The 26,183-nt window shown below is 44.7% G+C and overlaps 1 long non-coding RNA gene across 2 annotated transcripts in view; it reads right to left on the bottom strand.

The window, feature by feature from the left end:
* The window catches only part of LOC132656440 (uncharacterized), a 60,209-nt gene extending 34,386 nt beyond the window's left edge, over positions 1 to 25,823 (bottom strand). For both annotated transcript variants that reach the window (XR_009594195.1, XR_009594196.1), the window contains exon 1: positions 25,548 to 25,823. This is a non-coding gene — a long non-coding RNA (uncharacterized LOC132656440). The remainder of the gene's footprint in view (positions 1 to 25,547) is intronic.
* Positions 25,824 to 26,183: the final 360 nt, after the last annotated feature.

Raw genomic sequence — 26,183 nt, 5'->3', positions numbered from 1 at the left:
ATGCAGAGTGTGGAGCCCAGGCCCAATGGACACATCTACAATACAACTGCACCTAAGGATCCGGGAACATAGCAGAAGAGAGGGCAGAAAGATTGCAGGAGCCAGAGGACTAGGCTGTTTACTGTAAAGCCAAGTCTCCTAGAATGTCAAAACAAAACAAAATTTCAAAGTGCAGATGAAGAGACTGCAGTTACGCTGGCTACGACCACCCAGAACAGGCCAGTCTCCAGCCTGTTAGCACTGAGCAGGTCTGCCCCATCTTTCTTTCCAGCAAGCTGCCAGCTGTACCAGCAATCAGTGCTCTAAGCCATGAGGCAACCTGCTTAGTCCCTCCTGGGGACATTAGAGAAGGTAGGTGAGTGTCGTGATTACCTGGTCTTCTGAGGCAGTCCAGCAAAAAATGTATTTAATTGTAACATTGGTTAAAGAAAAATAATATTTATAATATAAACCCAATAGTCTATTTTTCTCCACCAAAGTTCCAAGAGCGACTTAAATTGGAAGAAATTTTCTTTTTAATTCTTAGTCTAGCTAAAGGGCTATTAGATTGGTTATAATAAATAAGTAAACAAACAAACAACTTATGGTGAAACTGATCTTTTCTACTGTTTCGTATTTTTCAATCATTTTAATTTTTTTTTCTGTTAACTTCATTCTTAGCTTGCTCTTTCTAGCTCCTTGGAGTATAAGTTGCTTATGTGACATCTTTTCTTTCTTATCATTTGTAGCTTCAAAATTCTTCATAAAACATCTTGTTATAGCCTACAAATCTGGGTATCTTTTTTCACTTCTATTTGTCTCAAAACTTTTTAAATTTTCTTGTTGGGTGTTGGCCTGGTGCTATGTATTTTAATATATTAATTACCAGCCTCCAAGATCTCCTCCCTGCTCAGATGAGCACATTCTCACTTCTACCTCTCCTTGTGTAAACCTTGCTCCACCTAAAAGCTAGTTGGCTGATAAGAAATGCTGAAGCTTGGGATTCTGCAGAAGAGAAGGGGGTGGAGCTTTGAGGCTGGGATTGACCAGGGCCATGGATCAGCATGTGAAAGGGACACATGGCCAGATCAGTGTGGATGGAGGAGATGGAGAACAGCAATAAGTATTTTGGACCATGGGTGAGAGGCAGCTCAAGATTGGGGCTGGGAGTTAAAGTTAGTTTAGAGGGTTAATATTTTAAATGTCCCAGATAAAGGCTATTTTATAAAATACAACAGATGTTAGTGTGTTTATTTGATTGATAGTGGGTTAGATAATACCAGTGTAATAATTACAGCCTAATAATAAACATCTATTAGGCCATACCTTTTAAATTTACCACAACAATTCGCTGTTTCATTTCTTCTTTTATCCATTGATTGTTCAGGAGTGTATCATTTGATTGCCATGTGCTTGTGATTCTTTTTCAATGTTGGATCAACTAGAAGAAGTAAACTCCTAGAATTATACAGCCTACTCTGAGTAAATGATGAAGACACAGAAGACCTGATCAGACCACTAATGGGTAATATGAATGAACTGGAATCAACACTTTCCTAAGAAATGAAAGCTCAGAAAGCAGCTAGTGCCCATGAATTCCAACAAGCATTTAAATAATACCTGAGCTGGGAGTGATGGCACGCGCCTGTCTATAATCCCAGTACTAGGGTAGTAGAGGCAGGAGGACCAAAAGTTCAAGGTCATCCTCAGCTACATGAGATCCTGTTTGAATTTTTTTCTTTATTTAGTAGAACAATTAATGCCAACCCCTTACGTTATAAATGCACTAGTTTGTTGTTGTTGTTGTTGTTGTTTTGTTTTCCATAAGCAAAAACAAAATGAGTTGAAGCATACCAAACTAAAACGTTGGTTGTTTCTATATAGCAAAAAATGAAACAATAAAATGTAAATGCAACTCTTTAGCTTTTAGCTTTGTGGGACTATAACAGATACCTGTTTAATCAACTTGTACAAAGAGAAGTTTCAGTTCGTGATCTGTTGGTCTCACTGATTTATCATGCACGGAATGATACAGGGCAGAGCAAAACATGACCTCACAGCTGGGAAACTAAAAACAGAAGAAGGGGCTGGGGTCCCGTTGTTCTACTCATGAGCATGCTCCCAGTGACCCAAAGACCCTCACTCGTCTCATGTCCTAAAGGTTTCATAAGCTCCCAAAGGCAACATCTAAAAACAAACCAAGACATGGCTATTGGGGTATGTTCCATATCCAAACTTCAGTAGCAAATCACCGAAAAGGAGAAAGTATTTTGCAAAACCACAAATCCAGTCCAAGGGAGTCCATTCAACCTAAAAGATTGTTGATCTCATCAAAATGGGGAAAGCTTGGTAAGGATTTCCTCCAAAGAAGGCACCTAGTAAGGTAATAAATAGCTCTTCGTGAAATCATTTATGGGTACTTCCCATTTAAGGACTTGTTTTGATTAGAAATGTTTTATCTCGAGGGATTCAAAGGACCCACACAACGTATATATACACATGAGTTCACTCCTACATTTTGGTCAGTTCTCACTTTTTTCTCTGCTTTAAGATATTATCAGGATAGCACAGCAAGTTCAAGGCCAGCCTAGACTACATGAAATGCTGTCCTTAAGAAACACACACACACACACACACACACACACACACACACACACACACACACTGTATCGGTTTCTTGTCACTGTGAACACATACATACATACAAGGCCGAGCTACACAGGCACAGGACTGACTAGTCAGCTATAGGCAAAAAAAAAAAAAAAAAAAAGCTGCCTCCACTGTCAATCCCAAATCTACCAGATGGGGGAGACACAGCCAACTCCTTAGGAACTCTGGGCTAAAAGTTTGTAAGTACTGTTACAGTGTTTGGGGTAGGGCTCCTTCTTGCATGCAGATTTTCTGTTGCAGCCCTAGTTTTTGGATGACAATATCAAAGAAGAAGAGGAAGAGGAGGAGGAAGTAGAGGAGGAGGAGAAAGAGAAATGAAAAGCAAGGTGATGTAGCAAAAAAAGAACATAATTAAGGTAATGAGAAAATTTGGCATTGCCTGTATGTGAGAGCCCTTCCCCCACAGAATCTGCCCCGTAGCTGTCTGAACGCTCTTTATGGGCAGATAGAACAATTTCTGTTGACATTCAATTCATAAGAAATGTGTCTAGCTCTAGTGTTCGGCACTGATGAAATATTTACATTTCATTCATTTTAAGGACCTGCAACTGTCTTCTAATCCTGGGAGGGAATTCTGATGGGCATGAGCATGCCCTATCTTAACATGCCCTTAAATTTTCATGATGATTTCCATGAGTTTGTGCCCCATGTAGGTACCTCATAACGTGCCTGCATTCTATTGCCCACCTACCCAAATATATAGTAAGGTCATTGGTCATGGTCCGTAAATCAGACAAAACCCAAAACAAATGTCCTGGTTAGTTTTTATTGCCACAACCTAAAGTCATCTGAGAAGGCAGGACCTCAGCTGAAGAATTGCCTCCATCATATCGGCCTGTGTCTGCGTGTGGGGAGGGCGGTGGTCCTGAGCACTCATTGAGACGGGAGAGCGCAGCCCGCTCTGGGCAGTGCCTGGGATGCATTTCTTACAGCTAGCTGAGCACAGGGCAGTAAGTGAGCCACTAAGCAGCATTCCTCCTGGTTTCTGCTCAGTTCCTGCCCTAAATCCTCTCCGTGACGAAACTGTCATCTGGATGTAAAGCCAAATAAACCCTGTCCTCCCTAAGTTGCTTTTGGTCTGAATACTTTATTACAACATCAAGAAAGAGACATTCATTGTAGTTCAACTATCCCATCATTGCAAGCAAGACAGTTTGTAACCAAACCACTAAGCTCATCCCTGAGCTCCTTCTGTCAGACCCTTTCTATTGGCCAGACAAGAGGCTGCCCATAAGTGAGGCAGCTTTTTGGTAACAGACCATGTTAGCTTCTCGAGAGCCCTGGATTCCGTACTAGAAGAATGAAGCTATTTGTCTGTGGATATAATGTACCTTTTCACATTCACCTGACAACATGTCCCTGGACAAATATTTCTATTTTATTCCTGTACTCTCCTGGACACACTCCCTTATCAGAATGTTTCTCCAAAATAACCCAAGGCTGAGCAGTTCCCGTTGCAGGAGATTCTGTGTCCTTCATTCACAGACACTGCCTCCATTAATGACCAACAGCAAATGTCAGGTCCCAAAGAAACTCAGGACAAACAGCTAACTGAGGTGCCTATTAAGATATCAAAGCAGACACCAGTCACCAGGCTCTCTCAGCATCCAAGTGCCTGTTACAGAGCCTGGACTCCTCTCAGAACTTCTCACCCCGCCCCTACCTTCCCTTCTCCTAGCTTCTGATTTCTGTATAACCCAGCCGTTTTGGCCGTTCATGCTCTTGATTCTTCTCTTGGTCTTCTTGGTTCTTCTCCCTCTCCTCATCCCTCTTTTTTTTTTTTTTTTTTTTTTTTTTTTCCTAGTAAATGACTCTCACGTGTTGTGCTATATCTATCCCAGAAGGTTCTGGTACAAAATCCCATCAGCCACCTCTGGGTGGCACCTAAGCTTTTGCAACAATCTCTAGTCTATATAACTAAGTGTTATAGAGACTTCCAAAATCATGTATGAGTGAATATGGCTCAAATGGCCCAAAAGAATCAGGAAAGATTATTTTTTAGTCCAACACAACCCGATTTCTTTTGGACCCATACTCTTTTTTTATTTATTGATTTTATTTAATGTATATGATTGCTCTATCTACATGTATACCTGTGTGCCAGAAGATGGCAACAGATCCTAGTATAGACGGTTGTGAGCCACTGTTGGTTGCTGGGAATCGAACTCAAGACCTCTGGAAGACCAGATGGTGCTCTTAGCCTCTGAGTCATCTCTCCGGCCCTCAAATATACTCTTATATTTGGAGCTAGTTTTATAGAAAAGTGCTTGTGATATTTCCAATGATGAGCAGGCATCCTTCAAAATCCAGACAGAGCAGCCAAGCATGATTTTTGTTTAAAATGAGAGTATGAATTGCTACCGTTTGTTAAGGAGCCGCACACAAGAGGAGCAGAAAGAATTGTAGAAGGCAGAGAGGTTGAGGACACCAGGACACCGCCACCCACAGAATCAACTGAACAGGGCTCATGGGGCCTCACAGAGGCTAAAGCAGCAGTCACGAGGCCTGCAGGAGTCTCTGCGAAGTCCTCTGTATCTACATTTGGTTGTTTAGCATGACTTTTTGTGGGTCTTCTAACAGTGAGAATGAGGGTGTCTCTGACTCTTTTGCCTGCTCGTTGGACCCCTTTCCTCCTCCCAGGTTGCCTCATCCAGCCCTGATAGGAGGGTTTGTGCCTGGTCTTAGTGGAACTGTGTTCAGTTGGTATCCCTGGGAGGCCTGCTCTTTTCGGAAGGGAAAGAGAAGCAGTGACTCTGGAGGAGAGGGGACATGGGGCAGGGAGCTAGGAGAAGTGGAGGGAAGGGAAGGTGCCATTGAGATGGATTGTATGAGAGAATAATTTTTTAAAAAAAGAATGGGACCATGAATTGCTTCAGTTACCTGTGTAATGTTATGGTGGTTCTGGTGCAAGTTATCCTAAGAATACCACTACTTGGCCCAACCTCTGGAATTATCCCAGATTTATCGACTAGCCTGTTGGTGTCACCAGGGCCGTTCTCACTTGTTATCTGTTTTAAGATATACCATAATGTCATCATTAGAGTATTCTATACACAACAAGTTCAAGGCCAGCCAAGACTACATGAAATGCTGTCTTAAGGAAAAGAAAGAAAGAAAGAAAGAAAGAAAGAAAGAAAGAAAGAAAGAAAGAAAGAAAAGAAGAGAAGAGAGACAGAAAGAAAGAAAAAAGCACACTGTGTTAGTTTCTCAACACTGTGAAAAAAAAATACCTGAGAAAATCAATCTAATGGAGGAATCAAAGAGGGAAGTGTTTGTTTTGGCTCAGTATTTGTTTTGGGTTTCAGAGATCTCAGTCCCGGGTGACTCTGACCTGTCCCCATGGGGTCTGTGATGTAATGGAGTTTTGGTGACACAGTTGATGACTTGCTTCACTGTGACCTGCGAAGGAGGAAATGAATATGAGTCTGGGGACAATATATGTCCTTTAAAGTCACACCAAGTGGCCAGCCTCCTCAAACTAGGTCCCACATCTTCAAAGCCCAGTCAGCTCCCATGCCCCCTCGTGAGAACTGCCTGTCAGCAGTGTCACAGGCTGAAGAGCAAGCCTTCAACACCTCAGTCCTCTGGAGGGGGCGCACCCCATAACCAAGCATTAACACATACCACTACACTAAAAACCTGAATAAACCCCAGTCTCCCGTGGCCATATGACGACAGCAGCTGGTGAATTCTAACGGCACTATACAGTAATTGTAAATTGGGATTCTTCCCACGAGCACAAACTGCAGCTAGCTGCTTTCCAAGATCGAGGTGGAAAAAAATAGGGCTGGATCAATCAGCTCCGCACTGTCACTTCTCCGGCCACACTTCCTGCTCTGTACCGGGTCTGCTGCTGCTATGGGCAGTGCTCCTTTATTCAAGCCTCGAGTCTCCATTACTCTGCATAGGCTCTCCCTTTCTTCACAGGCCATCGGGGCTGGGCCCTTCTACAAAGAATTATCGACATCAGCACTTCTGTTTCTAACATGCCATTGATTTCTTCTCCTGCCCTGGATATCCATCCTATAGTGTTTCAAATTAAGAGGTGTAAACCTGAGCAGAACTAGATGATCCCTTCAGCAGAGCCAATCAGCACTGGCCTGACTCCAATGCATTTAGTTTTACAGTACTCAGAGGAGAAGAAGAAGAAGAAGAAGAAGAAGAAGAAGAAGAAGAAGAAGAAGAAGAAGAAGAAGAAGAAGAAGAAGAAGGTGGTGGTGGTGGTGTTCCTCTGCCATAATACTACCCAGCCCAAAGAAACATTCAGGTAAAGGAGACACACACAGTGCTTCCAGGCACTCCACTCATCCAGATTTCCGCCACAGTCTTGTGACCCACTGCGTGCTCTCACACTCCCACTCTCATTGAGGCCCTGCGAAGACTTCACCAAGAGGCTTGGAGCCATGATGCACTGGGCACCTTGCCAACGTCTCCCAGGAGTCTTCTCTCCTCTCTGTCGTTGTGTGCACAAACACACCTTGTGCCGGGGGAGAGGTCATTGCAGCCTGGGAAGCCATCACCCAATACGAGTCAAGCTTAGGTGTCTCATCATCATTGCTCTCCAAGCTTCCAAGTTTCTCTACATGGGAGCAAATGGAGCAGAGCTGTTTAAGCAGCTTTAATATGGGGAGGCCACCAGGGTCTCCCGTTGGTCAACCCAACTTCTTACTTCACTAATCCTTTGTTTCGGTGTTAGCTTTATTCACCCACTTCTCAACAACTATTTAAAGATTTCTGCTTCACTGGGACACATCCCTTGGGTTTTCCTGTTGTTGCTCACCTTTAACTCACCCTCGCTTTCTTCCCCTCAGCTATCTGGGCTAGCTCGGATAACACACCTGAAAGGGCCTCTCTCGCCAGTGTTCGATTTGGCAGCAGTATGAAAAGTGCCAGCCTTCATCTCAGCACTTAACGTGACATGGGCAAGGAGCATAATCGGAGGGAAATATCCTGCCCACGCTCCTTTAGCTACAGAGGTTTGTTTTAGTTCATTTTGAATTACTATGACAGAATACCTAAAGATGGGCATTTTCCGACAAAACCGGGCTTCTGGTGACAGAAAAGTGCCAATAAAATGGAACCTGGTGGTGAGAGCCCCTTGGCTGTGCCACTACAGGTCAGGAAATAGGAAGGACACCACCACATGCTAAAAGGTACTTGTGTAGGAAAATGAAGAAAAAGAAAAGAGTGAGTTAGGAAAGCTAAACCCACTTTAAAACAGCCCATTTTTGAGAAAACCAATCCTGTCTCAGGAGACCTAACATTCTGCCAAGAGACAGTAATCCATCTATGGAAATAGAGTCCCTATGACCTGATTGCCTTCATCAAGCTCTGCTTCCTAAAGGCTTCAGCCCCTCATCCTGTCACTGAGGAGACTAAGCTTCTAGCACAAACCCTAGCAGTGTTGGTTGGGAGACAAGAACCCCCCTTCTTGACATAAACTACCTTCATTTACTAAGTTAACTGTCCCTGAAAAGTGACCTAGTTTATATCTGCACTATGATCGCTACCTATAGCTGTTGAATAATGAGCTGTGAATCCTAAGTCGGTCCAAACAGAGCTTCTGTGCCAGTCAGTTTTTGCCAGCTGAACACAAACCAAAGACAGCCGGGAGAGGGAGAATGTCACCTGAGGCATTGCCTCCATCAGATTGGCCTGTGGGCTCATCCGTGGGGTGTTCGCGTGACAGATGATTCACGTGGGAAGGCCCATCCTGCCATGAGCACGCCAGCCCTGAACAGTTGGTCCTGGCTTACATGAGAAAGCTGGATGACTATGGGCAGGAGGCAGGCTAACAGGTAGCATCCTCCAGGTCCTCCTTCACTTCCTGCCTCGGCCTCCCTGGATGCTGGACTGAATGAATCCTGTAAACAGGAATGATCTCTTCCCTGCCAAGTTGCTCTTGGTCTGTGTTTCACCACAGAGGGCAACAGAAGGCAAACAAAGACACACTCTGCCCTGCGGTGTAAAGGTGACGGGTCACTGCCGTGATGCCGGTGACAGTGGCCCACAAGCTCAGACAAGCCTTTTTCTCTGCATGTCTCTGGTCTCAGTGTTTCCTAGGATTCCTTTGTTTTTGACAAGGTCTAATGTAATCCCACACCCAGGCCTCAAGATCCCTGTGTAGTAGAGAATTAACCTGAACTTTTTATCCTCCGGACTCCCCCTCCTGAGATTACAGGCAAACAGAGCCATGCTCACTCTCAGAAGTTCTGGTCACAGGAGAGCGCACGAGCACTGAGCTACCTCCTCAGCTCATACTTTCCAGTATGGGCTAATGTGGACAAACCTCTTGGTGGCCAAAAGAAATGCTGGGCATGCTATGTAACTGTTCCGGCATATCGTTTGATGATGGTGGTAAGGCTAGCAACCACGGATTAGCTGAAATCTGAATGTGACCTGCCATCAGGATCTGCCTCACAACTTCCTTCTGTTTTCAAAATTGAGGAATCACAATTTGTGTCACCACCCTCCATGTGCCACCATAAAAATGCCCCACAGACAAGGGTCCAGCCATGCTACAATAAGCCAATTCAAAGAGCCAAGTTAAAAGCAGAAGCAGCCTCTGGCTCTTCTGCCTTCTTTGGGCTCTTTTCCTTCTGTTTGTCTTGTCCTGCGTCATTGTGACAGTTTTTGTTTTACCTTATTATATTTTATTTTGTTATATTTTATTATTATCCCTTAGAGGCCTATTTGTTTTCTAATGAGAGATTGAAGTGGGGGGATCCGATGAGAGGGGAGGGAAGGAGAAACTGAGGGGAGTAGAGGGAAGGGATACCATAATCAGTATGAATTATGTTAGAGGGAAAAAAAAGTCTATTTTAAGAAAAGGAAAACAATGGAAAGCAAAAAGAGATGTTTATTCGTTGTGACCACGTTTGGAAGAGAGACAAAGAGCCCAGTGAATACCACTGTCCACTGTCCCTCTCCCCAAGCCCAGCACCCTGAAACAAGATCAACATTTGGATAGATGACCAAAGATAGGAGCATCTGAGCAGCCCTGTCAAGGACGGCCTCCAAGATCATTGACCCGTCGCTATCTGGGCTTCAGTCTCATGCTGCAAGATGCCAAGTTGTCATGGTCGCATGAAATCTTTCTCTGGAGACGTTTCCCCTCTGGCTGCTGCCTCCCAGTGTGAGATTGCTAGGGTCCATCGTTTCAATGTCTGAGAGATTACATATCTTTAGAATAGCTTCACTTCTGCCCCATACCTCCTGCACCCCACCACTTCTAAACTCTCTGGTGACTCTACCCTCAGTTCACAGTTCCTTAGGGAGGGTAACCGGACGGCCGCCAGGAGCTCCAAAAGCCACCCAGTGATGAAGTTGGGAAATCACTCTTAAGTCTGCTTTCGCTTCTCACACCAACGATAAGCACTCTCACTTCTAAACGTCGGCTCGTTAGAAGGGTTCACAGAGCTCAGCACTGCCATAGTTGCATCTCATTAAGGCAAGGGCACAGATTAAAGTCACCGGCAGCAAAGGTTACAAAGTGCAGAAGCCAAGAGAGGGAACAAACATGGAGCTTCTCCTTTCCAACCCATGGGTGAAGGTAGTGACAGAAACATTCATACAGACTGTGCCAACCAGGGAAGCTCTCTGTCTTTGGTGTCTAGAGTTGTTACTGGCATCCTGTCGTGTAAGCCTAGTTAACTGTCTGTTATGATTCGAATCTGGATTGTGCCCCCAGAATTCATGTGTTGAAGGGTTGGTCTGAAGTCAGTGGTACCACTGAGTAATAATTAGATCATGGAGGACCTAACATCAAAAAACGGATTGACCCATCGATGATGTCATGGCTGAATGTGATGAGCTGTCAGGAAAGGGGGCCCGGGTGGAGAAAACAGGTGACTGGACCCACACTCTGAAGGGACTGTCCTTTCCCTGGAACCTGCTCCCAATCCCACTCTTATTCACTCCCTCCCTCTTCCTTTCATCCTCCCTCTCTCTGCAGCTTTGACATGACACACCCTTCTGCCACGGATAATTTTTCTTTACCACAGGCACACACAGTGGAGGCGGCCAACCCTTACACCACTTAAACGGAGTCAAACCAAACCTTTTTTCCTTCATGTTCATTTCTTGGGATATTTTGTCATAGCCTCAAAAGGCTCGTTGATATAGAATCCGGCAGGCTAAACATGGTGAGGGCTGTCTGCAAGAGGAGGATAATAGCATGGACAGAAACTAGAGAGAGTATAGGGAGGACAGCAGGATAGCCAGCTTATAAGAAGGCTGAGTAGCTGGGGATGCAAGCCTGGGAGCAGGAAGGAGCTTAGGGTAGAGGAGATGAGAAGGGCGAGCACGGACTTTGAAATGAATGGCAGGTACGGAGCCTGGAGGTCAGCGTGTACTGACAGGCACTCCTGGGTAGCCAAGTGTCCCTTCTGCCAGAGGTAAGGGAGATGACTCCTTTTGGGGCAGATGGAAACTAGTTTCACAAGTTCCTGAGCAATACTGGCTTTTCTCTAACCATCAGAAATCCAGGTTGAGCTCAGTTCTGGATATGTGGACTGTCTTTTGGAGTTTGGGGAACTGAGTCTCCTTTGGACTTGGCGGTTACCATCTGGCTGGCTCAAGCTCCATGACCTGCGCTCCTACCAGACAAGACATTGCAAGGCTTAGCAACTACTTCCCAGAAGAAAAGGGATAGCGCCCCTTCCCTATCGCTGTGAGTCTCTGCCACCAGGGAAACCACAGAACAGTTAAACAGTGTTTTCCTTCCTGTCCTCGACCAAAGTCCTGGGAGAAGCATCCTGCCTGCAGATATGGATATTCTACCCACCCTGAAAGCTTGGTTTTGAGAGAAGAAGACATTTGTGAGTTGAAGTGAGTCATGGGGAATCCGCATGTATACCCTAGAAAAGGCCGAACTCTGTGAGAGAAGACATCCTTCCACTCAGGGGAAGCAGTTGGCTCTCTGCTGACTCATGCAAGCAAGCGGACACTGCCTGGTTTCAGAGGGAAATGAAATCATCAGTGCTGATCCCGACGTGACCTGAAGATGCTCTGTCTGTAGTGAAGAGCCTGGCAGTGGCTGGCCATAGCACTGATTACAGAGAGACAAGACATGGCGGGTCCGGAGCTGCAGTTATCCTGAGTTGTGCTTTGTAGCTTTCAAAAGCCATTTCCTGCCAACCTCTGTGCCTGACCCAACATCCTTCTGGCTACGATACAGCTCTCAGGACATGTCACCAACCTTAACAGACCCCTAGCCGCCACCAAACCTGACCTTCAGTCCAAATCCTGTGGAAGACACCTTCCCCACACACAACGGCCCGACTGCTGCCTCCACTCGTGAGCTTTTTTTGCTCTGCGCCTATAAAAGTTCATGCAACCTTTTACACAACAGAGCACGTTCATTTCAAACAATTTGAATTCACATTCCCGAATGGTTTTCTCAGAATAAACTATTTTCTTATTTCCTTTAAAAAGGAGTTATTTTCCACTGACACAACTTTGACCCAGAATCAATATTTGTACAGTAAAGGAAAAGCAGTGGTTTTAGATGAACATAAATTTTATTCTCTTTTTTTTTCTTCAAAAATTAACACTTTGCATGCACATTTAGGCCTATGAAAGATCAGACACTTAACAGGGCCTGAAAATATAGCTCGGGGGTAGAAAGCTGGCTCGAGGCCATGGGTTTGAGCTCCAGAACACAAACAAAATCAGAAACCAATGTGGTGCATCCAATTTGTACCTGCTAAGCCTTTATTTGAGTCCTATAATGTCACTGACAATTTTAAAGGTCTTAATAGAATAATGTCTCTGACTATATTCTTACTCGTGGATTGCTGAGTTTATGATTAATTGCTTACTATTCAATCCTGCCAATGTTTTCACATAATAAAGAGCACTGATTAAAGTAAACTTATTCTTCTTCTTGGATAATTTTATCAAGCTGACCTTTCAAGAATTCAATTCTATTTTAGGTTAAGCCAAGTATTTAAGAAAAATACATGATGCTTGACATAACAGGGTTGTTGCTTTTTTAATTACAAAAAGAAGAAAGAGATTAATTTCAAGAAAGGTTAGCTACCTGATGCTAGTCAAGTTAGATTGGCCACAACAATTCTGTGAGCTTTCCCACAATCGAAGACTACTGACACTGTCGTGTGTGTGTGTGTGTGTGTGTGTGTGTGTGTGTGTGTGTGTGTGTCGTTAGCATCTCTCATTGCTTGAATGAGAGCCAACAGACCTTCCTGGGTAAGACTTTCTGAAATTCATGTAGGATTTTTAAAGGAAAACACCGAAGTCCCCTTGCCCTTACTACTGACTGGCCATAAAGAGATACCTTTTGTGAGCATAGAGAAAAAACACAACTAGTAAAACAGCCACTGGTCTGTTTGAGTAGTAAAGAAAGTCAGGGAATCAATAGAGGGAGCCGGTTCCTGCAAGTAGCTTGAATGTTTCAAATGCTAACCTGTCAGCGAGCAATCCTCCACTGCTTGTCACTGATTTCTTTAAAATGAAGCAGAAGCCGGGTGTGATGGTGCATGCCTTTAATCCCAGCAGAGGCAGAGGCAGGCAGATCTCTGTAAGTTCAAGGCCAGCCTGGTCTACAAAGTGAGTCCAAGATGGCCAGTGATTGATATGCAAAGAAACCCCCATCTCACAAAAAAAAAAAAAAAAAAAAATTAAAAAAGCACCAGAAGAGGCTGGAGAGATGGCTTGGCTGTGTGAGGACACTGGCTGCTCCTGCAGAGGACCAAGGTTCAGTTCCCAGCACCCACAGGAGGATCACCGCACAGCCCCATCTAATGGGAACATCAAATCACAAACCAGAACAGCTGCCTGACAAAGCTCCAGCAAAGCTGAGCAGAGTGTTGCAGTTGCTACAGGGCCATCTCCCACGTCTTGGCCTTAATCTCCACATGTAGCATGCTTCAGGGGGAGAGGGGGATGGAGCTTTCATTATTTGTACAACTTGAGGATGTCGGAATGATGGAAATTTTCTTACGAATCATTTACGCCTTCTCCAGGAGGGAGTGCTGCTTCCAAGCTTTCCCAAGAAAGTCCTGAAGGCTCTACCCTTCCTGCTTTTAGGGAGAGATCCCTATTTGGGTCTACTTGAAGGTCTTCCTTATGCCCTGAAGGCTGTGCCTCAGGTAAATATGCCAGAGACCTCCTTATGAGGCTCTGGCTGAAAGATACTCTTGGCACATCTGCCCCTGCGCTTCCTCAGGAACAAGGTAATCAGAACAAAGTCAACTTCAAAAGGTAAGCAATATTCAGTAGGCTAGAGAAGTTGGCAGCAGAGCACATCAAAAGCCTCTTTCTTACACTGCTGGACCTTCCTTTCTTAAAAAAGTGAACTCATACGCGACCACTGTGGTGTCCTATGAGCAAGGAACAAAAATACCAGTTAGACTTATAAATTCTACAAATACATAAAATATAAAAAATAAAAACATTGTTTTATTGCAGAAATTGAATAATAGCTGCAGGAATTTGGGCCTGAAGATTTTTCCTGGGCCTAATGACAATTAGCACTCTGATAATGCAGCTGGGTACTACGGCACTCAAGGAGGCAGAGGCAGGCAGATTGCAGTTCAAGGCCAGCCTGATATACAAAGCAAGTCCAGGAGAGCCAAGGCTACACAGAGAAACCTTGTCTCAAAAAAAAAAAAGTTGATAATACAGTGCTTCAGATACGACCATCTGGCCAGGCTGGCTTGGAGACTTTCTTGCTGTCTAGTGCCCTTGAAACCACAAGAACAGCTTGAGAACAGGCTGTTATGCTTTGGCAAAATATGCCCTTGAAATTGCAATCTTGTTGAAAGTTGGGTTGTGGGGCTGCTGATGGAAAATGATTGTAAAAGATAACTGCGTTTTGTCATGGTTTATCAATAATGACCAAACATACGACCAAGAAGGAGTTAAAACACGTGTCCAGGCACAAAAATTATATGATCTCTGTTTTGGAACAACATCATCTATCCCGCCTGCTAAGTTCTGTATAAATAAAGAAGCACCCAGACTGCCAGTCAGTCAGAATGTAACACCCCTCCTGATCCTCGTGCCTGACCCCTTCCTCCCTTGCCACTTTTGCATCCATCCTCCTTCTGGCCTTGACCTCGACCTGGCCTGGACCCCCCACAGATCGCTCCAGGTTCAGTGGGCCCAACACTCTCTTCTGGCCTTTTCAGGCAATAGGCACACGCATGGTGCAGAAACATACATGCAGGCAAAACATCCATATGTATAAAATAAAAAAGTGAACCAGAAGAAAAACAAACAAATGAAGCAGAAGAGTCCCCGGGAGTCCTTAACTTTTAGGTTAAAAATGAACTAGTAGCAGTGGCTTTAAGGCCACAAAGCTAAAGAGCTGAAGACAGTAAATACAATTAGCTGTTCATTCCTGGACCCAAAAGAACAGAGCTAACAGATAAGCCTGAGGCCACACAAAATAACCTTTGCCTACAGAGTTGGGCCAACAGTAACGGGCTGCCGTTATTTCTTCTTCAGTTGGCTAGAGCAGGTGGGTGGGGTTTTCATGCCCCGGGCTCACACCATTCTGGGTGGAACAGTTTCCATGCACACTTCAGCGCCAGTGACAACCAGTCCAAGACCCCAGGCAGCTGGCTCTTTATTCTTGCTCTGTGTTCCTGCCTTGCCATGCCCTCAAGGTGTGCATTGCTATCACGCTCGCATTTCATCAAAAGCTCACTGAACTCCTGCTTCATCCTCTGTCAGGGAAGGTGATCAAGGGAAAGTGTCCCTTACCTTAGGCTGCACTACCCAAGAACTAAGATAATTTTGCAGTTCTCTGGTAACAGACCCATGGAAAAACATCACTCCCTGTCTAACACAGCCCTGGGAGATAGTTTCGGTTTATGATGCTTGCACCTTTCTGCCAGGGTCATGACCATGGTCATGCAGGGATTCCCTGAGAGCTAAGACTCACTTCATGCCTTCCTTCAAGGAAGAAAATGGGGAGGGGCCTCCGCAGGGCCTCCTGCCACTGCCACACTGTGACTGGGTTTCTGGGTGCTCCCCTCTGCTCACCTCTGAGCTCTGCTGAGGCTGTGGACAGCAAAGTTATGCCGGGTTCTGAAGCAAGGCATTCAAATGCTACAATGGTGAAATCACTTCGCACAACCCGAATCCCAAAGACCACGTGGACACCAGTTTTTACTGCAGGGGTCAAGGGCAGCTGGGACTATGGACACACACTAAGACAGCACGCACCGGCCTGCACCGGCTAGAGTCCTCAGAGAGGAAGGAGCCCCTGTGAGAAAAAAACACCTCCATGAGATCCAGCTGCAGGGCATTTTCTCAATTAGTGACTGATGTGGGAGTGCCCAGCCCTTTGTGGGTGGTGCCATTCCTGGCTGGCGTCCTGGATTCTGTGAGAAAGCAGGCCGGGCAAGCCAGGAAGAACAAGCCAGTGAGCAACGCCTCTGCGGCCTCGGCATCAGCATCTTCCTGTAGGTTCCTGCCCCGTTCGAGTTCCCGTCCTGACTTCCTTTGGTGGTGAACAGAAATTCAGACATGAAAGGGGAATAAACCCTTTCCTCCCCAATTGGGTCATAGTGTTTCGTCACATCCACAGAAACCCTTATAAGGACATTTACCGTACTGTGTTGTGCTGTATACATGTTTGTGTTCTAATAAGAGACAGACAGTGGATCTAGAATGGGAGGGGAGGTGGGGAAAAATTAGTAGCAGCAGAGGAAGGGGAGACTGTAATCAGGATATATTGTATGAGAAAAAATTATGATCAATAAAAGGAAAAAAATAAAATAAAAAAATAAAGATGGCTAGGACTCACCCTATATTATCACAAGTTACTTCAGCACAATTTTTCTAGTAAATAAAGTAAGTATACCTTGTGCTGTTCAAAAAGATCTCTGAAGCAAATCACAAAGAAAATAATTTAGAGAAGAGTAATATAACATGTAAACATATCATGTTATTATATAAGTTCTTAGCTGATCATGTATTCACAGACATAGAAATGAAGATGATGGAGCAAGAAATATGTATTTGGAGGTATGTATTTCTCTCTTTCTGTCCAGAACTCCTAAAACCTTTGTAATTTCCTAAGCAACAATGGTAAGGACATTTTTGTTTTACTATTTGGCCTTTGGCCCAGTGCCTGACCATAACAATAAAATTCTAAAAGTCATAAAATTTTCTAGGCCATCAGTGTAACCAGAGGTTTTATCAAAGAACAAACACCTAGGTTAGATACCCTCAATCCAGCTAAGTCTCAACTTCTCTGAGATCAAACGCATCAACATGTAATCCTCACAGACCCGTAACTCACTCAAGACATCTCCACACGGCAAAAATAAAGCCAGATACGGCGTGACTTTTGAGAGACTACCAAGAAACTCCAAATAAGAAACGACTGTCTATCATGTGCAAAGCTGACTCCAGAGACAGCTAAACAGAGTCTAAATTTGACCTCACCTTTAAGGTACTTTCAGTCTGGTCAGAAGTGGGAAGAAGGGGAGCAGTGAGACTTGGAGTGTGGATGGAGAGACAGGCATATAAAACTAAATGTGTGTGTGTGTGTGTGTGAGAGAGAGAGAGAGAGAGAAAGAAAGAGAGAGAGAGAGAGAGAGAGAGAGAGAGGAAGCTTCCCTGCAGAAGCGATTATTTCCAAAGAAGACTTCCAAAGATTTCTGAGGAACAATCCAGATGATGGGGGATAATGCAAGCATGAAATTCAGAAAGTTCTTACATCTACAGCAAAAGAAGCAGATGAAGCAAAGGGCGAGGAAGCTAGGGGGATGATCGGAGGCAGATCTGTTGGGTCTCAGGATGAGAAGTCGAAGAATTTGCCACAGACTCCAATGGAGGGAGCTGAGGAGAGGGTTCAGGATGTAAAGTACTCGCAGCATAAGCAGGAGGGCCTGAGTGCAGATCCCAGCAGTTACATAAGAGCCAGCACAGCGTGAATCTGTACCCCAGCACAGGTGGGCAGAGACAGGAGGGCCATAGTCCCCCCGCCCCACCCCGAGTTCACCGACTGGCCAGGCTAGCCAATTGTTGAGCGCCAGGTTCAATGAGAAACACTATCTCAAAAAATAAAGTGGAGAGCAACTGAGGAAGATGACAGCCTCTGTCCTACACACACACACACACACACACACACAGAGAGAGAGAGACTGCTGAACCTTAGCAATGAGATGGACTCAAGTTATGAATCTTAGCAAAGAGATGGACTCAACTTCTTAGTCCAGGCATGAAAGCAGAGGCAGGGTATGATAGCACACCAGTTAGTTCCAGCATTCAGGAGGTAGAGGTAGGGAGAGCCCTATAAGTTCCAGGTCAGAGACAGAGTGAAAACAATCAAACAAACAAAACAAAAGGATACAGACACGACACACACCCACGCCATCAAAACACAGCAGGAGCAGAATGAGGAACAGTCCAGCTAGGCCAGAAAGTGTTGACAGGAATGACAACTGGATGTTGAATAAGGCGGAAAGAAGCACTTAGTTGGCTCTAGTTAACCCCATAGGGTGAGAATCAGACCAGTATCACAATTTTTGAGCAAGCTTCATTAAATACAGGCCAGGACAAGACACTGACCAGGTCCATACCCAGGATTCCCAAAGAATGGCCACAAATTATGTTAGTCCAGTGCTCATAAAGGCAAAACCCACAAGGCTACATATTTCTCACCTTCATCCAATCTGGGACAGGCATACATCCTGACGTACTTCCTTCCTGTGCACCTTCCACCTATGTGTGATCAAGCACATTGTGTGCAGTTTGGGGCAACCAACCTCGCTTACAGAAGTGAAAACACATGGCTTGTTATCTCACACAAACAACAGCCCCCGGCATTCCAGGAGGTTATCTGTCCTCGGGCAAGTGGGGCTTGCAGGTCAGAGGCATTCTTGTTCTATAGATCTCTTCAGCACAGCAATTAAAACTTAAGACATGACTTTAACCCTCACACTACATCCTGGTTGGCTACCAAGGTGGTGGTCTTAGTCTCACCCAGTGGGATTAATAGTAGTGGTTTGTTTATATCTTCTGTTTCTAGTTTTCTCAGGTTCCTCCTGCCTCTGCCCTAACTACACTGTAATTCAGTATCCTCGGTTTTAGTAGCTTATGAACCCACTGGGTAAGAATAATACAATTATGAGCCAAATTTGAAGCAAGCTTTAAGTAAATATTGACCAGGATGATGGACTCTGTCCAGGTTCCTTCTAAGGTTCTCAAAAAATGGCAACTAATCACATTTTGCCAAGGCTTATAAAGACAAACTCATAAGGTAGTTCCCACCAAGCATATATACTGATGTACTTCCTGTCTGCATACCTCTCCCCAACATCCAATCAGGGGCAAGCATACAATCTGACATATTTCCTGCCTGTGTACCTCCTGCCTACATGTAATCAAGCATTTCCACTGCAGTTGGGTCAAACAAACTTGTTTAGGGGAGTGAAAACGTGTGTCTTGTTATCTTACATAAAATAGCATTTCAGGAAGTATATGTCCTTAGGTAGGGGGTAGGGTTAGAGGCATTTTCGTTTTATGGATCTCGGAGGCACAGTAATTAAAACTTAAAACACAACTTTTGTTCTCACAAGCTCTAGACAGACTCTCAGATGAATACCTCCCGACAACAGAATCCCACGTGTTCTTCTCAAACCTCCTCAGTGTGGAACGGTCACTCGTGTCTGTTTAACTGAATTCCTCAGAATTTGGGAGAGAGCCTGAATACGATTTGAAGAGTGTTAGATTTCTGAGGCGTGTAAAGAAACAAAAGGTCAAAACAGACAGAAGTCTGATCTCAACAGACTGGACTGTTTATCTTAAGCAGTGGAGGGCAAGCAACCAGCGATGGGAGGAGTGCCTGTGTTGGAGGGGGCTGGCTGCAACTCTTCCGAGGGGTGGGATGAGAGTATTGGTCGCAGCCATATGGAGCTGGGGCAGTTCCTGAGTCTCTCTTTCTATGAATTATCTACTTCAAGCAAGATTACTTGGGTTTAACTTTGCAAACGTTTCTTTCTGGGCTGGCTGAGCAAGGTCATTTGTAGGAACCCTGTATTGTGACCAGAGGCATTGCATCAAAGAGAAGACATCGGCCAAACCAATCTCAAAACCAAAAGAAAATGAGCCTGGTCCCATGGTAAGACCAGGGATGACACGCCCAACTGCGGTCAGGAAGCTTTGGCTTAGAAGGAAAAGTTCTTCCTTGCTCCAGCCCAGACACCATCCTGCTGTGTTTCTCCTGCATCTGAGATGAAATGAAGGAGAAACAGAATCATTTGCCTGACTCCAGTTTCTGATGACATGGCAGTTTCTAAGAAGACCTGCTATTCTATGAAAGCAGAGCTGGATAGGATGAGGGCAGTGACTTATCCTAGTAATAATGTTGCATGGAACTCTACGTTCCCAGAGCATCCCAGAATTCAGCCATGAAACAACCCATGCCTCCAGCGAATTACTTCTACAGAATATTAAAATGAAGGTCCTGGGTACAAGACTCATCAGTCCCTTGGCGTAGCCACAGAAATATTATCATAGTCTATCTAATAACACAACCATGGGTAATAATGAATATCCAGGTTTTGGATGCTACCAGGAATTAGAACAGGAGTAGGAACTGGACAGGCAGAAAAGAACAGGGACCCCAAATGCAGCAATTGCAGAGATGCCCTTGGTTCCTTGACAGAAATGCCAGAAGGGAGTTCTGTTCTCTCACCTCCTCCTAAATTAGCACCTTCGCCTAGAGCTACACCTGAGGAAAAGAATTAAGGGTGAGAATTAAAACTCTGGCTCAGACATTAATAATCTCTTCTGGTCTGGAGAGATGGCTCAGCAGTCGCTGCTCTCCCTGAGGACCCAAATTCAGTTCCCAGAAACCACATCAAGCAGCTCACAAGCCTGTAACTCCAGCCCCAGGAGATCCCATGCCCTCTTCTGGCCTCCATACATAGACACACACAAGAGAAACACAAATAAAAATAAAGCAGACTTTCTTCTCTTCTAGTAAATAGCGTCAGAACTGTGTCTCTAGATTTTCATAGTGAAACATATTATATCTAGCACCCCATGTCAGCCCATCTCCTAAATGATTTTAGGCTTACCTTTTCAGAGGTGTGACGAAAAGGGTATATTGGCCAAAAGGATATATTCTCTAGCCTTCACAGAATGTAGGAATAGTGTTATTGCTCACTGTGTAAAGATTCAAATACTGATTTCTGTGCCCCTATGTCTGATTGCAATCCTTATTCTGAGACTCTTCTGTCTCAATGTTATATAAATATTGCTCTCCAATTGTTCGCAGATAGGTCAGTAAAGAAGCTTAACAGCCAGTGACTGAGCAGGAGAGAGAATAGGAATGGACTTCCTGCCAGCCAGGGGAGGGGGAAAAAGAGAAAGGAAGTGGGGAATTCAGCCATGAGAAGGGGTCCAGGAGACATCATGAGAGAGCAGCTGTTGCAGAGAAAGCCATAAAATGCAAGTATCTCAGGGATTTTGGATGGAAGGTAGCCAGAGGAGCTTGGAGGATTAAAATCAATTAATACTGCTCAGAGGTTGTGCCATAAACCTTGTTAAATGAATAATCCAGTCTCAATTCTTTAAGCGCTAGCCAGGTTAAGAGAAAAACTGCACTACAATTTTAAAATAACTACTAACTATAGAGATCTAATATTCCAAGCTACCTAAAACTTAAACAAGTTTGTTTGTTTTTTTGTTTTTGTTTTTGTTTTTTTCAGTTGGGCAGGTCAATAACCTGGCAAGGAGACCATCCTCAAATGATGCAAAAGAGACCAGTGGGATAATTATCCCTTCAATACAATAATGTATTTCCCCTTCCCAGAATTCCTGCCCGCTAGTGCAGTTCTTATTAGCTACCATGAGAGTCAACATTTTTTCTTCCTTTTTCTCTCTGTCTTACAGATGCTGGCCAGACCCTAAATGTGCTTCTTCTGCTACCTCGGGCATTCTTACTCTTTCTCTAGAGCTCCACTCCCCATCTTATGCTCGCCGCCGTGCGACTGCTCTTCATGCTGTCTTAGCTCAAGCGTCCTGGCATTTCTGCCTCTCCACTCTCCTCCCGTTAGCTTCTAAGATTTATAGTTTTCCCACCTTGGGAATTTTCTTTTAAACTCTAATAAAATTTCCCCTTTGAATAAATTTGGGCTTCATTTGACTTTCAAATCTTCCCCTGCCTTTCTTCTTTTATTGTTGGAGAAAATAAACCTGTTCTTACACCCATAGGTGTTGTGAACAGGAATTCCTGGAAAGAAGCTGTGCCACTGCCTGTGTTCCTGCTGCTGGGGAAACCTGAGTTGCAGAGTAACCCGATGTCTGAGAATTCTATCACTTCACAGGTTACAAGATCTACTCTAGGAACTCCTCTTATTTATTTGTTCATTCATGCACCCGTTTTTGTTTGTTTTGTTTTGTTTTGTTTTGTTTTGTGGTGTTAGGGATTGAATTCCTAGCCTCACAGATGCTAGACAGTTGCTTTACCTCTGAGTTACACCCACAGCTCTCTTTAATCTTCTTTATGGTTTTCTCATTTGGCTGTTGGCAAGAAGCTTCAGTTCTTCAACACAAGGCATGCATGTCTACAGATGTGTCTACCTGAAAATCTTCACAAAGTGGTAGCTGTTTGTCCCCGAGCAGATGTCTTGAAAGAGCAAGAAGAGGCCGAAATCCCATTAGCCCTCACACTCTAATCTTAGACATCACAAATCATCAAGCTTTACCTTTTGAAGATAACATCAAATATTCATTTTTGTTTGTTTGTTTTTTGTGACAGGGTTTCTCTGTGTAGCCTTGCTGTCCTGGACTCACTCTGTAGACAAGGCTGGCCTTGAACTCACAGCAACCGCCTGCCTCTGCCTCCTGAGTGCTGGGATTAAAAGTGTGAGCCACCACTCCCAGCACATCAAATATTCATGAACATTATTTTTAAGCCACTAAGTACAGAGAGAAGTGCTGGAATGAGGTTTTTCGTGCACTGTGTAAAGGTTGTCTTTGCATATCCAAATGCTGATGTCTGTACCAGCAGAGAGCTGGGTACAGACCAGACTGTACCCACCCGTTTCCACGGTTTGTAAGTGTTGCTCTCCACCACCTTCTGATTGGCTGAATAAAGAGCTGAATGGCCTATAGCAAAGGCAGGAGAAAATAGGAATGATGGGACTTCTGGGGAGATAAGAACTATGGGAAAGAAAGGTGCGAGAATTTTTCTAGGAGACACAGAGAAAGTTGGAGGAGAGGAAAGACTCACGTGGCGGAACACAGATTATATGAGCTTGTTGGGAACAACAGGAAGCTGAGGCCTAAAGCTTTATAAATAAATATAAGTCTCCGTGTCATTATTCACAGCTGGAGCGGGCATAGAAAGTCCACATAGTTTTAGAGAAGGATATTTCCTCCCACAGCACCTAGCCAACTAAAAACCTTTTTTTTTAGGTTTTTCAAGACAGGGTTTCTCTATGTAGCCCTAGCTGTCCGGACTTGTTTTGTAGACCAGGCTGGCCTTGAACTCACGGAGATTCGCCTGCCTCCCCAAATGCTGGGGTTATAGGTGTGCTCAGCTACGGTTGAATTTGGTACTTAACTGCTCTCTCTGCCTCGGCTTCTCCTGGCTAATTACACCTTACTGACACAAAAAAATGGGAACAAGACGATCATTCCTCTAGTCTCTCAGAGGGCCCTTCGTTTTCCCAGAACATAACAAGAAGTCAAATGACTGCCTGTTGTTTGAGAAGTGAAAGGTGGTATGTGTGTGGTGGGGAGAGGGTCATCAGAACCATTAGTCTATCTCCTGCACCCTCACTCATCCACAATCTCAATTAATGCAGAATTGATCTCATTATCATTATGGCTTGAGTGCAGGCACTGGCTGGGACGCAGACATCCCGAAGTCTCCAAGAAGATCCTTTCTTCTGGGCCTGTGAGTCCGTTCCCCGCTCTTTATCTTGGCAATCTCGGCCACCAAGGCCCGCCCTAGAATTTTCAAAGAAACAGGGAACCTGGGGCAAGTTCTGGCAGCGTCCCTGCAGAGAAACCACAAGCTGCCAGGGGCTCTCCTGGGAGTCCAGAAAGTTTCCACCCTCCCTAGTCCTTTGCTGACCCCTTCAGGCAAGGGAAGGAACTTCAAGCCGTGCCTGACCTTGCTTCCACACCCTTGCAGTCTCCAGAGTGTGCAAGGCCAGGCTGTCGCTGCAGCGAGTAGACACAGATAGGGCCTCCCCTGCCTTCAGCAAATGAGGGCCCTCACTCCGCAGCCTGAGAACCAGCCCGTGATTCTCAACCCCAAAGGCCTTGATAGAGGCTCACAGGCACACAGGATCGGTAGGCCGCATTCAAGCCCTGTGTTTCTCTTTCGTTTATGACTCCCTTTTGGAGGAGTTCATACAACGAGAAAACTTTGGATTGGACAGGGTAGCTTCCACACACTGGGCCCCTCCCTTCTGGTGTAGGACACAGCAGACACCCCAGAGGCCGTAGACAGCCTGACTCCATCTGTGGCCTTCCCGAGCTAGAGCTCCTAAGGAGGCACAGCCTCTCTCTGACCCCGTCTCCTAGCGTAAAACAGCCTCTAGCCTCCTGCTTCTCTGAGGAAGAACCCCCAAGGCCAGAGTCGGAGATCAACAAAGCTTAAAAGGTCCACCCTCTTTTGGCAGTCAGAACGCTGTACCAAAGGTCAGTATGTATTGCCTGGCATTTGCATTCTGCCAAGTGATCCGGTGGCCAGCCACGGTTAAAGGTGAATTAACAAGCCCAGATTAAGTCCTCTAAGATAAGAATTCGATTCGCACAAAATGGCCGTCCTTCCCACTGCTGCCTGCACTTTTTCCTCTGGACAAAGGTTGGCTTGCGTGAGCGGAGGCTGAAAGCATGTAAACTGATACCGCGAGGATGCTTTAAAATTCTGCACAAGAAGGAATACTGCTAACGATTTCTGCTCAGCGAGCTTTTTCTGATAGTGTCCAACCTGGAAATTGTTCCTTCTCTTCAGGAGCTGAGGCTACTTACAAGTCCCTCAGTGCAAACAGAAAGGGATAGGCTTTTCCAGACGCTAGGCAATAGGCATTTCTGCAGAATGAGCAACATGCCATCTACCACAAGCTACGTATTGGTTCCAAAGGTGACTATATTAATCCCTCAAGCCTGTAAAGATTGTCTTCTGTGATTGAAAAAAAAAAAAAAAGACATTACAGGTATGATTAGGTTAAAGATCTTTCCATGAGGACATTGTCCCAAGTTTTCTGACTAGGTTCTTTGACTTTGTTTTGTTGGATTTTTTTAAGGGGCTGCGGGGGCACAAGGTTTCTCTGAGCAGCCCTGGCTGTCCTGGAATTCACTCTAGGTACCAGACTCCAACTCACACCTTCCTCCACCTCCCAAGTGCTGCCCGGCGTGACAAGGTTTTAAATGTAATCACACGTGTACTTAAAAGTGAGAGAGAAAAAGAGGAGATGACTTTACCACAAGAAAGGATGACGCTCTTCAAAGACAAAAAGGAAGACAGAAGGCCACTATGTGCCAAAAATACAAAGAAATGGACTCTCCCCTCTCTCTCAGAGAAAACATCGCTGTCAACACTTGGATCTTATCCTGTGAGCTTAAGCTGGGATTTCTGACCTCTGGCACCGTAAGAGAACAAATACACTGTATTAACTCAGTAAATACATGGTGAGCTGTTACAGCTGCAATGGGAAATGAATAAGCAATGTTTGACCCCCCACCACGGGGTGTTGCTCTTGCCAGCTTCCTTTAGGCAGAACTGAAACCTGGTAAATTACACTTGCTTAACGGGCACAGTTTGATATATTGGTGTATGCAGTCACTATTTCCCAAAACTAGTCCATACCCCTTGTAAGCCCGGAGGCCCTGGCCTTCCAGCCATCTCCATAAAGTAGTGGTATAAGTGGGTCTTGCAGTAAAACATTTTTTACCTGACTTCTTTTACTTGGCCGAGGTAGTCTGAGACTTGCATGTGTTGCTGTGTTGATCAGTAATTCTTTCCTCTTCTGCCATGTAGTACTCCCTTTCGGAGCACTGTGTTTGGTTTATGCAGACAACTGCAGAAATGCCTGTTTCCATCTAGGGCACTTGATTGTTTGCTTGAGACAGGTGTTGCTCAAGTTGGATAAGAACTCAGGGGACCTCCGGACTCCGCCTCCTGATTGCTGGGATCCCAGGCTCCAATCACCATACCCAGCCTTCTTGGAGCCATTTTAAATAAAGTATGTAAATTCATAATTTATATTATGTAAATTCATGTAACAGTCCTCCAAAGAGTTCCTGTTTTCTTAAGGAAATATTTCTTACTTCTGTGACTGAACTGTGTGACAGACTTGTGGTTGGTTGGTTTGTTTGTTTGTTTGTTTGTTTTCTTTTCAAGACACCACCAAACTATTTTCCAAAGTGGCTGAGCCACTTTATGTTCCCAGTAGCAACAATATTTCTTACATTTTTAAAATTATTATTTCATTACTTGAATCTTATCTTTATCCCTGAGTAAGGTAAATAATTTCAATATCACTGTAATGAAAAACATTTGTTAAAATATTAATAAATATTAAAAGTGA

Source organism: Meriones unguiculatus, chromosome 9, assembly GCF_030254825.1.
Source record: "Meriones unguiculatus strain TT.TT164.6M chromosome 9, Bangor_MerUng_6.1, whole genome shotgun sequence".
NCBI lineage: Eukaryota > Metazoa > Chordata > Mammalia > Rodentia > Muridae > Meriones > Meriones unguiculatus.
Note: the sequence above shows the minus strand (reverse complement) of the source record. Positions and strands in the feature narration are given on the sequence as shown.